This window comes from Hydra vulgaris, chromosome 05 (assembly GCF_038396675.1).
Source record: "Hydra vulgaris chromosome 05, alternate assembly HydraT2T_AEP".
NCBI lineage: Eukaryota > Metazoa > Cnidaria > Hydrozoa > Anthoathecata > Hydridae > Hydra > Hydra vulgaris.
In genome coordinates this window covers 39,034,570-39,048,314 of record NC_088924.1, presented here as the reverse complement: position 1 = coordinate 39,048,314, position 13,745 = coordinate 39,034,570, and the positions used below count along the sequence as shown (strand labels likewise).

General features: G+C 28.8%; 1 non-coding gene across 1 annotated transcript; it reads left to right on the top strand.

Annotated features, from left to right (window-relative positions):
• Positions 1-13,662: 13,662 nt before the first annotated feature.
• trnal-uaa (transfer RNA leucine (anticodon UAA)) lies at positions 13,663-13,745 on the top strand. Its single transcript has one exon. It is a non-coding gene; the product is annotated as a tRNA-Leu (tRNA).

Here is a 13,745-nt window from a genome sequence, read left to right as displayed (position 1 = left end):
CGTTCGAGGATCATTATAAATCTTGATAATATCCCTAAAAATACTTTTTTTAAGTATTTATTGTTGTTTACTATTGATATTTTGTTTTTTGTTTGTTAAGTTTTTTCTTATTAACTAACAGGCATGTTTCTCTTAATTAAAATGCGAGTTTTTTTTTTTTTTCTTTTTGTTTTAAAACTATGTTTTCTGATAAAGTTTTTTAAAATCTACTGATTAAACTATTACCAATTAAATATTTGTAATAAATAACTGTTACTGATTAATTTTTACTAATAAAATAATTTTATTCAAATAAAGAATTATTTCTTAATTATTAGTTTATACTATATATATATATATATATATATATATATATATATATATATATATATATATATATATATATATATATATATATATATATATATATATATATATATATATATATATATATATATATATATATATATATATATATATAATATGTAAAGTATTATATGAAATATATATAAGTATTAGTTTATATTATATATATATAATATATATATATATATATATATATATATATATATATATATATATATATATATATATATATATATATATATATATGTATGTATATAATATATAATATAAAGTATATATAATATATAAATTACATATACATATGTGTGTGTGTGTGTGTATATATATATATACATATACATATATATATATATATATATATATATATATATATATATATATATATATATATATATATATATATATATATATATATATATATATATATATATATATATATATTTATCGTTATTCCGAGTCTATAGCTTTTCCTCCTCCTCCCCTTTCGTATGTAAAATACGAATATTTAGACCCATGATTGAAAGATTATTCACTAGTTTCACTTTATGAACGGCTAAAGATATACAATTTTAACAAATTCTATTCTTAATTTATTAAAATATTATAATAAATAATTTAAATGATTCTTAAAACCTCTGGGCTAAGAATGTATGTTTTTTAGATTAAATCATTCTTTTTTTCCTTTAAAATTTTAAGTTGAGTTTGCTTTGGTATTGAATAAACTCTAATTCAGCTTTCACCACTTAGCTGTATCCAAACCGCAGATAAATTTTTGTACTGACCATAACGATGTTGTTTAGTTTTAAAAATATAGTTCTGATTCATTTTCAGAAAGTTTTATTTAATTTGCATAAACTTTAAATTGATTTTTTGTAATCTAAGTACGATATTAAAACTTGATTAGAGGATTTTTAATTATGGTTAATGTTCAAATTTGTTGTTTTTAACGTTTATACAGATATTTATGCGTTTTAATTTTGAAATTAAACGCATAAAATAAACGAAAAGTTAAGTTTTAAAAACCTGGTTATCACTTAGACACTTCAGATACCATTGTAAGCACGTATATTAATGCACTCTAAACAAAATTATTGACAAAAATTTTAAAAAATTTTTGATAAATTTAAACAATTTCTTTTTTGTGTCAAATTGACTTTTAATTAGGGATAAATAATGCAATATCATAGCTTGCTTATTAGGTTATGTTGATATCAAAAATGGTTTTCACTTGATGAAATAACGCTGATAACACATATCTTTAACACTAAAATCAAATACTGCCTAATCCTCAAAGAAAGGTCTGTAAAAATGAGATGTAAATATAATATTTTTATCAAAATAAACATTATTATGCACAACTTCTCAGAAACGTATCAGGCACTCTTTTTGGCATTAACGAAATGAAGGAAACTGTTTTACTAACGCGTGGAATGTTTTTTGTCATATTAGATAACATTTTTCAAAGGGAAATGTTAAAAAACGGCTGTGCCACCATATGCGGTTATGCCCCCACTTCTCCTATTTCTCACACAGGAACATGGTTTTAGAATATAAGAAATTAAAAGCTTAAAATTAAAAAAACTATATAACTATTTGTTGTGTTGGAGGAAACTTTGAAAAATCAGATGCGGAAGTATGTATTTTCACACACCGGTTGTCAATTAAATGAATTAAACCACGAAATGGATTCCACAAATTAACTAAAGAATGTGTCATTAACAATAGATGCAAATCTAATACAAACGTTGTAGGACATTATTTTATACTAACCGCTAATCGCTAGCTAACTACTTCCTAGTAATGCTGAACACTGATTTATCGAATTATTTTTGGTAGCATTTCCTGCAGGAAATAATCTCCTAAAAAAATCCCCACAAGAAAAAATCCTCCCGAATTTTTTTTACAGCGCAAAAAATAAAAGATATATAAATATAATAGTTGTTTGTAGTATAAATATTTTGAACATACATATTATGTAACAAACCTTAATCCTTCATTTTTCATAAATCGACTGACAAATAGGTAGAACGTGCAAGGAGTGTACATACTTGCATTTTGGCAAAATAATAAAAGATTCAAAGAAAAAGCGAGGAAATAATTTTAATTGTGTTTTGATAAGCATTATAAACGTTGGCTTATCATTTATGTTCAACAAAATGATTCGAAATTATAACTTTCATAATCTTTTGCAAGAAAAAATAATTTTGCATAATCTCTTGCACAAGGAAAAGATTTTGATTGTGTTGCTGATCTTATTGAAATATAGGTTGGATCTAAGTTGCGCACATTTTTAGCCCAGCATAAAATGATGGAGAAATTGATTCAAGAAGATTTTTAAAGATTTTTGCCTGATGAATCTTACAGGAACAGTAATGACCTGATTTTTGCCTTTTTATTTTTTTGACCATCATTTTTACCATCTATTATGTGAAAGTATGATGGTGCAAGATAATAACTGACTGTTGATCTGCTAACTGTGAAACCATCTTTTTGCAAAACTCACGTCAACTTATCAAGAGATTTAATTGTTTTTAAAGTCTCGCATCTTTATTTGTTAGCTGAAGCGGCATCGTTAGTAGCAATCTGAATTTTGACAGTAATTCTGGCCTCTTTATGAATCTTCAGTTAAGAGTCAGTCTTAGGATTAAAAATTTAGAGGATTTAAGCAGGAAAAGCTTTTTTTTCTTTCGCTTTTTTTTCTTTCGCTTTTTTTTTTGGTTTTTTGCGATTATTGTTAAGCTAATTTAAATCTTTCTTCGTATTTTTTTGTTTTTACTTTAATTCTTTCTTGATATTTCTTTGTTTTTACTTTAATTCTTTCTTGATATTTCTTTGTTTTTACTTTAATTCTTTCTTGATATTTCTTTGTTTTTACTTTAATTCTTTCTTGATATTTCTTTGTTTTTACTTTAATTCTTTCTTGATATTTCTTTGTTTTTACTTTAATTCTTTCTTGATATTTCTTTGTTTTTACTTTAATTCTTTCTTGATATTTCTTTGTTTTTACTTTAATTCTTTCTTGATATTTCTTTGTTTTTACTTTAATTCTTTCTTGATATTTCTTTTACTTTGTTTTTAATTCTTTCTTGATACTTTTGTTACTTTTTTTTTAATTCTTTCTTGATATTTCTTTTTCTTTTTTTTTAATTCTTTCTTGATATTTCTCTATTTTTTCTTTAATTCTTTCTTGATATTAATTTTTTCTTTTTCCAAATGGTCCACTAAGTTACCGATGAACAAAACTCTAATGAATTCACAGCAACAACTCTATAAAAGTAATTGCTGGGTCGTTCTCCTGGCTCAAGAATCTTAAGTTGAAATATATTATAAAATTATGTATCATTTTTGGTCGTATTTCAAAAGATGTTGCATTCATTTTGCGATTGTGATTTTATTTTGCTTAGCAGATATGCTTCACTCCCACTCGCACTCGCAATCGCACTGAAAAACTTTTATTAAATAAACAACTGTATTCTGCGTAACATGATGCAAATGTGTGGAAAAAGTTGTTCCAGCTTCTTCTTAAAAATGTTTTGCGGTCATTGTTAAAACGGCGAACTTCTTTAACAAGATTCTCTTTTTTCACATCCCTCAGATAAAACCGTGCAAGTTTTCAAGCTTTATTTAGAACGGAAAGATCATCATTATCCAAACAGATAAATGAAAACATATTGCCAACCATTTCCATTTCCTTTCCCATTCATATGTGTTGCTTCACCTGCAAACATAATTGTATATAATGACTATAAATAAATTATTGCAATAATTATATAAATAATTAAAATCGATATTAAGCAAACTTTATAATAAGTTACCTAGAAAAGCTATATTCTTAGAAGCCAAGAAAAGAGTCACATCCAAAAAGCCATAAAGAGCTGTCCTCCATTTAGCTGTCTCCGAATTGATTTGCATCTGTATACCAGTATATATATATATATATATATATATATATATATATATATATATATATATATATATATATATATATATATATATATATATATATATATATATATATATATATAAATATACGTATACCAGTGAAGCTAGTAAGAAGAATACATGCCAATCTTTCCAATCCATGTAAAACTTTTGGTGCAATGGCCTGGATTAATTCCTGCTTTACATGATCTATGAGTTTCCTCCATCATGAACTCTAGTTTTTGAATACTGCTTTTGTCCGAACCAAAAAATCTTTTTCTAACTTTTCTTTACTTGACAAAGATTGATAAAAAACATTCAAACTAAAGATTCTCTGTTTAGAATCATGGGGCAGAGCTTTAAAGAAGGTGAAGGGGTCCCTTTAAAATGATTACATTTTGATCTTTTTGACTCAACACAACTGGCCACAAAAGTGGGTCAGCATTAAACAGGACTGCCGAGAGGGAGGGGCAAAAGAGGCATACGTGCCCCGGGCGCTAAGATAATAGGGGCGTAAAAAGACAAGGCATAAAAAAAAAACAACCATGATGAAATTTTATTTACAAAAAATAAATTGTTTTTATTGATGAGGTAAATAATTAGTTTACTTGGTTACGTGCAAACATGCTACTTTCATTTATATTACCAAAAAATTATAGTTTAAATATTTATCTTTTTTTTGGTTGGTCAGACCAACCAAAAAAAAAAGTTGACTTATTTTTCATATTTACGATATTAAAGAAGACACTAGGTCTTATTCAAATATAATATTTTATTCATAAATCTCATAAATGCTTTTATAATTATTCTGAAAAAAAGTTTATTAATAATTTTAAAGCAAAGTTTATTAATAATTTTATTATTATTTATTATTAACAAGTTTATTAATAATTTTAAAGCAAAATAAAAAAAAAAAACTAAACTAATTTTATTTGCTAAGGTTTAACAACTCCCTAAGGAGTGTTAAAATCTCAACGCAAATTAAGTGTCACGCCTTCCCTCAGAAAAGAAAACCAAAGTCAAAATTTATAATTACAAGCTTGTTTAAGATAGTTAACAAATAATGAAGCTGTGCAAAAAATTGCGATGATTGAAGGCTGGGAACGAAAAAGCCCTTTAATCTCATCCACAACGCCCCCCTTCCTTTCCCCCTCCCCAAACATGAGAGCAAATTGATAAAATGTTTTTTGTACTACTCTCAACTAGACTTACATTCATCAATAAGTTTTAAGTTTCATAGAATTCAAAAATTATGACCATATAAAATTTGTAGCCCCCTCAAATTGAGGAGGTTTAAACTTTATGCGGTCATAATCTCAAACAAAAAATCCTGGATCCGACACTGATAATAGATTGGAATACAAAGCACTGTATACAATCTAATATCAAAGTCTCAAAAGTGATTTGTACATCAAAAAGATCGCTGACAAACCTGACATTTTCTCGTAACATTTTAACAGAAGCAATTTACCGTGGACACCTAACTGACATAATTAGTTGTTAATAATAATTAGTGATAATTGGCTTTGCCAAAGCATTCAACACAGTGTCACACAACAACTTTTTTTATAAGACTCGTGCCATTTGAAACCAGCTATTAAAATGTATCTCTTTTTGGCTAGCTAATGGACAACAATGAGTAATAATTGGAGAATAAACGTCTGAGTGGAAACGTATGAGTGGAAGGGTGATGAAGGCATTCCTCAAGGACTCGCTCTTGCATCACCTGATATTTTTGTTTTTCAACAACGACTTACCAGACTGCATTTATTACAATACCAAATTATAAGCCGGTGATGGTAAAATTATATGAGTTATCGATGTCAATGAATATTCCTCTGACTTTGAAAAACTGCAAGCGGACACCGACAGGGCTGTAAATTGGTCCCACAACTGCCATGTAAATTTCAACGTCGAGAAGTGCAAAGTAATGCAAGTTGGCTGCCGCAAAAAATAATTAATAATACCATAGTTTACATTGAATGTAACGGACGCAATCTAGTTCCAACACGCATTGAGTGTGACCTTAGAATACTAATATCTAACAACCTCAAATACAAGTAGAAGTAGCAGCTTGAGTTGGCAATTGAATGTTTGATTGTCTCAATAAGTTGTTTTGATGTCAGAGCTCTTTAGCTATAGAAAAAACTGTACCAGCGTACATTAAACCGCATCTAGATTATTTGTAAATTTCTGTAATCAAACGTGTCCAACAACGTGTCCGCAATATTGTTAATTAAACGTCTTAATTACGATCAAAAGTTCCCGGCTTAACTACACTTGAAAAATGCAGTGACCTTGTACTGCAATAAAAAATTGCTTATCGTTTACAATTAAAATTAAGACTGTAAAACTGTTTCTCAAAGATTCTCATTCTTTTGGTTGAAAGATCATCAATCGGTAAAAATTAAAGCTTGTGAAATAGAAGACAACTTAATGGATATTTTACATTTTAATAGTTTGAAGGAGTCTTCATTTTTTACTTGTGGAATCACTTTAGGCTTTCTCAACAAATATAATCAAAGGGCTTATAGCCTCTTTTCCAATCTATATGCATTACAACTCGAATTTAGCTAAAAAGCAAGAAAAGATTTCAATATTAATTTCATAGAATCTGTTTATTAATCCAAATCAGTGAATGTGCTCCATAAGTGTTGTTAAAATGCGGTTCTTAAAAATTTGAATGTTAATTAACAGTATTACAAATAAAAAATAGTCAACAATTTCTATAATTGTACATGTTTTTAATTTAAAAACGTGCATGCTTACAGGGGCGCCTAATTGCTTCTATGCCCCGGGTGTCATGAAAGCTCTCGGCGACCCTGGCATTAGTTATTACCAGATCAGGTTGAGCATCACATTCTTTCCTGTTGGACAAACTTTCTTCTGCTATTTCTAATGATTCACTTTGAAATTCATTTTGCTCAGCTTTAGGTGAACTGTTTTAGGTTCACATATCAGTGGGAACAGTTTCAAATCACACATATTGAGTGCAGCAGGTGATCTTGAAAGAAGAGGAGATGGTTGATTCCTCTTGGCTTTCATGGGCTTTCATGACTGGGAGTCATTGTCATTATTATAGGGATCCTTAAGGAAAAAAGTTTGTAACAACAAAAAAGATTATAATATTAGAGGTTTTGTAGTTTATAATTAATTTATAAACAAAGGTTTCAACATAAGTGCGGAAATTTAAACAGATTGAAAATTTTACTCAAAAAAAACAAGTTTTTTATAAAATAATTTAATAATAAAAGGACATAAATTAGTTATATTTTATTTAGGGTTTTGGCGTTAGAGTGTTTGCAACAGTACCTGCTTCTTGTGTATTTATTTTCTTTGGTTTAAAACTATTCTATTGCCTGATTTTTTATTGTTGAAGATACTGTTTAAAATATTTTTATATTCAGCGAATTCTTTCATACAATAGATTAAAATACGTTTGAAATAGGTCAAGTACATCAATTTCCAAGATATACTCTTTTTATTCTTCCTAATTTGGTAACCGCAAAAATAACAATTTAAAAAAATTTATAGTATTTTTAAATTTTTTTTAAGTTGCCTCAAGAAGTCCTTACGTCTTATTACAGAGCACCTCATTCTTAACCGATCTTGTAAAATCTGCCCAGAGATGGCTTTGAACTAGTGTTCTCATGCTTCTGAGGCAGGTGCACTATCAGTATCTAAAAAATATATATCAAGTTTTCAAAATCTTTTTTAAATTATCAATCAACTTATTTAACCAAATTCTTATTTAATCAACATCGACACTTATCCTAACCGCAGTATTGTTGTTAATGGGTCAAAGACCCCCCCCCCTAAAAAACCTGTCAATTGGGCCCCAATTTCTTAAAAGATTTGCCACGAAACATTATTAAACAAATAAAAAAAAGAGAAGATCCAAAAGGGCCCCTAAATTTGCAAATGGGCCCCCTGAATTTGCTGCCTTAAATTTCTTTCCTCTATTTGGGGTGTGTGGATAGCCTAGCAACGGCTCTGCCTAACCATAAGCCACAAGCCTTACTTCAGAGAGTTTCACCAACGCACAGTGATCCGAAAGTGTCACTATAGAGGCAAAATCATATCTTCGCTTTTTATTTAAATTGAAGCTAAATTAAAAAAATTTAGCTTTTTAGCTTCAAAATTATATCATATTTTGAAGCTAAAAAGCTAAATTTTTTGGTGAATGTTCATTATACCTTGGCCAACAATAACTATTATTGTATTTTCAATTGTCAAACCTCTGAGAGGCACACAAATATAACGAAACCAAGGACAAATGAAATAACAATAATAAACATGTGATACGTATTTTATAATTAATGTTCAACTTTCTATTAACTATAAATAGTCACCAGCATTTTTGATACATGGTGTCATTCACGTGCAGAACATCATGAACACATAGCGTAATAACTTACGTTTAATGTACTTATTTTAGCTGAATTTTTTTTGGAATACCTTTTAACTAAATATTCTCTAAATATTGGAGGACAAATTTCACTTTTATGACATCTTGGCAGATTGTATAAGAATGTAGAGTAGCACACTCAGGATAACATCAAGGAAAAAAAGTAGGCACAACATATGACACATGTTAAATGACAATGTTTAAAGTAATTTAATAATTTCCATGATTTATGGTATACTTACAAATGTTAAAAATATTAATGTAGAGAATAAACAAACTCTAAAATAACACACTAAGGATACTTGACATAACATGTGACATGCTTTATACACATATATTTATATTTAGATCTATATGTTAAAATTTATTTCCATAATAATGATTTCAATAGTTTGACTTCCTTGTTGTCTAATTAGCAAAATCATCAAGGCCATATATTTTATAACTACCGAGACATTAATATTCTGTGCATGGAAGCACAGCAGGAACATACGACAACTTAAAAATAACTCTTAATATTGGTTTTACACCGATATTAAAAACAAAAGTAAATTTTCTTTAACATTTCTATATTTAAAATTTTTTTTACTAAATTGAGCTATTTAAAGGTACATGATTATAAAGGGTTTGAGTTTTTAAAAAGCAACAATAAAACAGGTGTCACATCCCGACTCAACAAAAAAGGTGCTATTGCAAACATGGAGCTTTTTACATTTTTTCAGCTTATTTTTCAATAAAGTAAATCTATTTTGGACCCATATTTTTAATACTTCAATTAGTTTGATATTAGGAATATAATTGTATTAATAAAATTATAAAAGAAAGTTTAAACATTCTGCTGGAAGAGCAAGTTCCTACTTAGATTCAGAACTTTGATAGAAGTAATAGAAGTAATCATCGGGTCTGAAGACTCATAGAAGTAATCATCGGGTCTGATGAGTAAAGCAATCTTCACATCACATCTTCATTTGAAATTTTTCTAAAAAATTTCCTTGTTAAATGTTCTTGAAAATTTTTAACATCTTTGTTTCTACTTTCCTGGACTTCTTTAGATAAGAGGCCTGTTGGAACTGGCTAATCTCTTGTGCACTCCAGCAGACATAGGATACCATTTAAAATGTGCTTCATATGTCTTAAGTGTACTGTTGCAATATATTTTATAAATAAACTATTATTTGGATTAATTGGGTGCTTACAGGACAACACACAAAGGATGATAAAAAATCCTTTAATAAAACCCTTATCAATTCCAAGTATTTCAGCAAAGGTTTCATGTCTTCTAAATGCTCTTTTCGCTGTGTTTCCATCATTGGATGTACCAGAGACACCACTTTTTGGTACATTAACACCTAGTCTGTGTGTATCTTAAATTTTTTCTTGAATTCCTTTTTTTTACATACTAATTTTTTTTTTCAGGAGTGCTTGCATGAAAAAATCCGCAATCATTGTACATCCGCAATCACCTGATCTTCTTCTCTGTCCAATACGTAACAGATATTCAAAACAACGTATCTAGAGATGGAGATGTGGATATGGATATGAGTTCCCAGGTCATAAAAAGACATTTGATTAGGTTGTCTATTGTAAGCAATTACAAAGTCATTCATTTTTTAAGGATTTTTTCCGCATATATTGCAAACTTGATAAGATTTACTTAATGGAGAAAAATGAGTGGAAACTTTCTGATCAATCATAGTACATTCAAAATTGTGCTTGACTTGAAATAAGTCTATGGTTGTTGTTTTAAGTTGAGTTGACATAAAAAATTTATATTCTGTTTTAACAATTTGCTAATTTTGCATTCGAACAGGATAACAATATTTGGTTGAAGATGTTTTGGAGTTAGAGCAAAGAATAACATTAGTTTCCTGTACTTTTTATCTGCACAGGTACTGTACACGAAAGAAACAAAGATTATTTAACTTGAACTGGCAATCTGTCTTCTTCATCTTCAGTTCACTGTTTATAAACAGACTGACCAGATAAACCATTAAATCCAACTTTGTTCATAAGAAGAAGAGAATTGCAAAGCTCAGGTAGTTTTAATTTATTCATAACTTTCCAAACCCTGTTTGTTGTGTGATCCATTATTCTTTAAAGATTCACAGAAGCACTGTAGTTTGAAGTGACATTCCAGAATCTGGAATGCAATCACTTTTAGCTTTCACAATAAAATTTCAGGCAGGGTATAACATGCAAGCTTTATCTAAGGTCCCTTGACGGATATTTTGATAGTCAGCCGTACTCTTTTTACAGTCTAACATTAAAGCTAAAACTTCTTTTGCTAAGTTGCATGGTATATTACAGGATCCATTAGTTTTATTTTTCATTAAATGTTTTAAAACTTTGGCATCTTTAAATTGCCCTTCTTTATTAAGATTCAGTATAAGGGCATGAAACAGACTTTCAGTGGTTACACCTAGTTTTTCAGTAATCTCTGACAATCTTTTATCCTTAGACCTTGTTGAGAAATCTTCAAATGAGTGCACTTCAAAGGTGCACCTCGTTGTATGTTTTTTATCCTAACTTGCTGTTGAGGTTTATTTACAATAAATTCCACATTAAACCATTTCTCGCAACAATTTATAAATCTTCCTTTTTGTCTACCTGTCACATTTCATTTCTTTTTAAAGTTTTTAATGAATTTTTTGGTAACCTTTTCTGATTGTAATTTAGATAACATTGAGAAATCAATATACAAATTTCGATTTTTGCTTCCTTACTAATTAAACTTTCATATTTATTCTCATATTTTTCTTTAATGAAATAATCGAAAATGTCTTTGTTCTTCATGTTTACAATTGGTTTCACCACTAAATAATTATTGAGTAATATCTGTTTTGATTATTTTGTTTATTTGATTGTTCTGTTTATGTTTTGTTTTGTTTGCTTTTAGGGGTCGTCCATAAATTACGTCACGTAACTTTTGACCGTTTTAGACACCCATCCTCCATCCTCACGCCCACCTTGTCACAATATCGTAACTCTTTAGTAAAAAGTTCCATATGAAACGTCACAAAACCACTATCCCCTCCCTCTACCTTTAAATTGTGATGTAATTAATGGGTAACCCCTTATACTAAAGTATTCTGCTATTCATTACCACGGTTGAAATCGGGAGCGAGAGGGGGAGCCGCTTTTTAGTTTAAGTACATCTAGTTTGAATTGACCCTATTGGTACAAAAGCAAACAAAAGCAGCCAAAACTTTTTTAAATTTCCTATAAATAACATTCTTTCAAACGCAAAAAATTTATTAGTGGACATACCTGGGCAAAAATTCTCCTGATTGATTCAAGTTGTATTTTAAAACAATTTAAAATAAAAGTGTTCAACATGCGGCTAATTTTATCTTTTTTATTAAATGATGTATTTTAAATTGTTTTATGTTAGTTCTCGATGTTTTATAAAAATTTTAAAAATAATTGGTATATCTGTGACATCGGCAGGAGCAAGCATGTGTAAAAATTTTGAACTTTAAACCCTCCTTAGAAATTTTTTTTAAATCTTACGGACCTTAAAAATTTAAATCAGATTTTCACATAACATATATAATTCAATTTTTAAATTGTTTTTATTATTAAAAAAAACAATTTCTTTGTATTTATGGCATGGTACTGGACCGCTGTGCAGCTCATTGAATGGAAGTATTGACATTTCCAACAACAATTGGAGCAAAAGATTGTTTTTTCGTATTGGGTATTTAGTAAACATTCAGTCTACCTTAAACTGAATGCAAAAACTCAAACACTTGATAACTAGCCAGGTTCTGTTAGAGGCAATGCGGCTTATTTTCCTAAAAAATGAAACGCTATGATTTTCTTTTTTGCTGCAACCAAATAATACGTGAAAAAGTAGCGCATTTTTTTGTGATTTTGTCAACAATTGCCTTGTTCCTTCAACCTTTTCAACAACTGCGTTGCTCACCCATAGGATGCACTACCTAACAAAGTTGTCAGTGCTATCAGTTCCAACTGATAGCACTGACAACTTCGTTAACTGAAATAAATTATATTGGTAGCTTATCAAAGCGATATTTGATCAGTTACCATTATAATTACTATGGTCCATCATCTTCCGCATCTAAAGCGTATTCTGATGGTACTGAGGTCATGTTCTTGTGTGAGAACTTTAAAATAGCATAACTATTTTTTTCATTTTCCTTGTTTTGAAAGATTTTTTTCCGACAGACAAATCAATAAGCAAGTTGCATGAGTTCTGTTTTATGCAGGGTCAACTAAGGGAAGGGGCACAATCGTCAATTTCTAAAAAAACAATCCTCTATATCTAGAAATTTCTAAAAAAATAACGTAAAGGAATACATTGTACACAGGAGTTATAATAATCATCGAGTAATAATAAGTAGTGATCTGAATCAGAAACTCGATTAACTTTCCGCACGTTGAATGTTTTCTGGTATTTTGATGGTCATAGAGAAATCGTAACTGTTGAAATTTCTAACAACAAGATCTTTAAGATCATCTTTCACATGACAAGATAATATTGTTAATATTAATTAATATCAATGATTTTAATGTATACAACTTATCAAATAACGGTTACCCGTCATTAAATAATGTTACACCGGCAGTAACAAACGGGCTGGTACCCGGTTACCCATCGAAAGGCTCAGCGAAAATATAAAACTGGTTGAAACTTTTTTCCAGTGAGCAAATCCAGGTTTCGCGTTTTTTGTAAAAGACCCAATGTATTTAAAATTTATTTAAACCATTTATACTCATTTTTTTATAATTATTTTTATAGATTAGGTTTATTTTGTCAAACACTTTTTTTAATATAATATAGTATAGTTTGTTATAATTTATTGACTATTTAAACAAATTCGATATTCGAGCACTTATTATAATCAGGTCTTGATTTTACAAAAAATGTGAAACCACTGTCAACCTTTTAATTATTAATAAAATTTCAATAATATTAAAAGAACAATTTTTAAAATAATATCTTAAATTAGCCACGGCTACGTATTACCAGGATGGCCGAGTGGTTAAGGCGTTGGACTTAAGATCCAATGGACGTATGTCCGCGTGGGTTCGAACCCCACTTCTGGTA